This window comes from Triticum aestivum, chromosome 4D, assembly GCF_018294505.1.
Source record: "Triticum aestivum cultivar Chinese Spring chromosome 4D, IWGSC CS RefSeq v2.1, whole genome shotgun sequence".
NCBI lineage: Eukaryota > Viridiplantae > Streptophyta > Magnoliopsida > Poales > Poaceae > Triticum > Triticum aestivum.
This window is the reverse complement of record NC_057805.1, coordinates 511,757,147-511,759,773: the sequence shown is the minus strand read 5'-3', so window position 1 is coordinate 511,759,773 and position 2,627 is coordinate 511,757,147. Positions and strand designations below refer to the sequence as shown.

The 2,627-nt window shown below is 43.5% G+C and overlaps 1 pseudogene; it reads left to right on the top strand.

Annotated features, from left to right (window-relative positions):
* Positions 1–1,595: 1,595 nt before the first annotated feature.
* On the top strand, positions 1,596–2,399 carry LOC123097212 (uncharacterized; annotated as a pseudogene).
* The last annotated feature ends 228 nt before the right edge of the window (positions 2,400–2,627 follow it).

Sequence of the window (2,627 nt, the reverse complement as noted above, 5' to 3'; positions counted from 1 at the left end):
ACTCATGCAGTAGGGTATCCGACGTACGGTGGAGAGAGATCCTGGCAGGTTGGGGGCGGTGGGTCAGCCGACTAGCCGAGGCTTCGGCGCGCCGCGATGTACGACCTGCAGTACTGCCGGCCGGCCGGAACATTGACGGCAGGAGCGACACCAAGATACCGGATTGCTGCTTCTCGCTTGGATCGGGTCCGCCGCGCGGGGATGATCCGCACGGCGCACTGCCAAGCCATCTACGTGCGGGATGTGCGGCGGCGGCTATGCGAGGAGAATTGGAACGGAAACGGACGAGAGATTCGGTTACTATTATACCCTTTTAAAGAAAAAATAATTCTTTAAATGATTTTTCGAGATCCAATGGCCAGAAAAATTCAGAGTTGGAGTTACATGAAATTACAAATCGTAACTCTACAATCACCGTAAAAGAGCTCAAACAATTGATGCATATACAGCGGAAGCTATTGCTATGAAGAAGGGTCTGCAACTTGCATCTCTGGATATTCATAAACTGCTAGTTCACACAGATTGTGCATAATTGGTCAAGGAGATTAATCAAGGAGCAGTTAATTCAGTAGTGGCCCCTATTCTTAATGATTACTTTGAGATTTGTAATAATTTTGGCCATGTTAGTTTTGAGCATTGTGCGCGTGAATCGAATCGCGTGGCTCATGAGCTGGCTAGAAGGGCTAGGGTTGATCCTCCGGGTGTGTGGACGGACAATCCTCCCTCTTTTATCCGTAGCCTTATTTTGGATGATTTGTCGTTATTCGAGATGAAATAAAACTAGCCATGATGGCATTTCCTAAAAAAAACGTCCCAATGGCCTTAAAATACCAGAAGGTGGGGTTCTAACCCATGGCTTCAAATTGAAACTTTCCTTAGTTCTTAGCTAATGTGTTAGCATCATCATGATGTAGGTAAATTTTTTCTAGCGGATGCGGGATATGCTGCAAGACCTGGTATACTGCCCCCATATCGTGCTGTTCGATATCACCTAAAGGAATATAGGGGAGCTAGAGACGATGAGAACCCAAGGGAGTTATTCAACCATCGTCATTCCTCACTTAGAACAACTGTTGAAAGAGCATTTGGTACCTTGAAGAATCGATTTAAAATATTTGCAAGTCAGCCATTCTTCCCACTGAAAACACAAGTGAAAATTGTGTTTGCTTGTTGTGTGCTCCATAATTGGATTTTAGAGGATGGTCCTGATGAGTATGTATATGATGATGCTACTTGGTACTCGGCCCTTCCACGGAGTAGACGACATCGTCTGACGTTTACAAAGAGAGTCAGGCATGGGCATGCAAAAGGGACGAATTATCTCAAAAAATGTGGGAGGATAAATTAGCAGAACTAGCAGCTCAAGATCAAGATGATTAAGAAGTTAATTTGTGATCTATCATGTTTCTATGTATCAAACATGAGTATTATTTTGTTATGTTTGGTTGTTATGTTTTGTTTCATGTAAGACTATGTTGGTTGTACCTTTGTTAACTTGTAGCACTTATTTTCTCTCCAGTAAAATTGTTGGTTGTTTCATGCTTATTTTCCCTCACCTATTTTAATTAAAATGACTCCCTCCATGAGAAACAACGATGGCTAAGGGAAAGAAGAAGGCTGATGGTGATGGGTGCTCTCGTGAGAGGACCATTTCGCTGATGATCAGACCAAGTTTATGCTGGATTGGTGCATTGAATACGTGAAGGAACAAAATGCAGGATTTAGGTTCAGGAAGCATCATCTCATGAAGTGTGCTGATGCTTTAAATAGGAAATTTGCTATGGGGGTTACAATTGCTCAAGTTGATCGATACTTCAGACACTACAAAGAAAATTGGAAGTACATTGCTACAGCAATTAGCAAGAGTGGCAACGTTTTCGATGATATTAGATGTGTGATAACCATTTCTGAGTCTGGAAAGTCTTGCCTCAATGTACGTATAATTTAGTTTCTTTTTTGAAACTTACTATGGCTATTGCATTTAGGAACTTAATTTTTGTGTGCCTGTAATGCATGATAGAGCAAGGCGCTTGCTTTCTAAGCCCATCAAGTTCTACTATGAGATGCAAGAGCTATTCACAGGCACTAGTGCTGATGGTTCTTTGGCCATGGACCAGCATACATGCACAATTGATTCTGATGACTCAGATAATGATGAAGGGTTGTATGACCTTAACTGCTATCCACAATATGAGGGCCCTCTTGAGGAGGATTCTGACACTTTGCCAACAACATATGGTCCTAAAAGACCTCCAGTTCATGTAGGTGCTGATAATTCCTCATCTAGCACTAGCCGAGTTGGTACAAAGCGCCCAAGAGGTAGCAGGTCACCTAGTAAGAGCGACAAAAAATCAAGAGTCGTTTCGCGGAGTCCGCTGAAGAAACCAACTCTACATTGAAGTCACTCCAGCAATCTCTTCACTAGTGCAGAACCGGGCTATAGCACCGGTTCGTAAGGGCCTTTAGTGCCGGTTCTGCAACCGGCACTAAAGGGTGGGGACTAAAGGTCGATGACAATTGGTAGTGGTTCATGGGGGCGGTAGCGGGTAATGGTATTCTTCTTTGGGATCTATGACCTGGTCGAGCAAAAATCCCGCTATTTCCTCTTGAATTGCTAGTATGCGCTC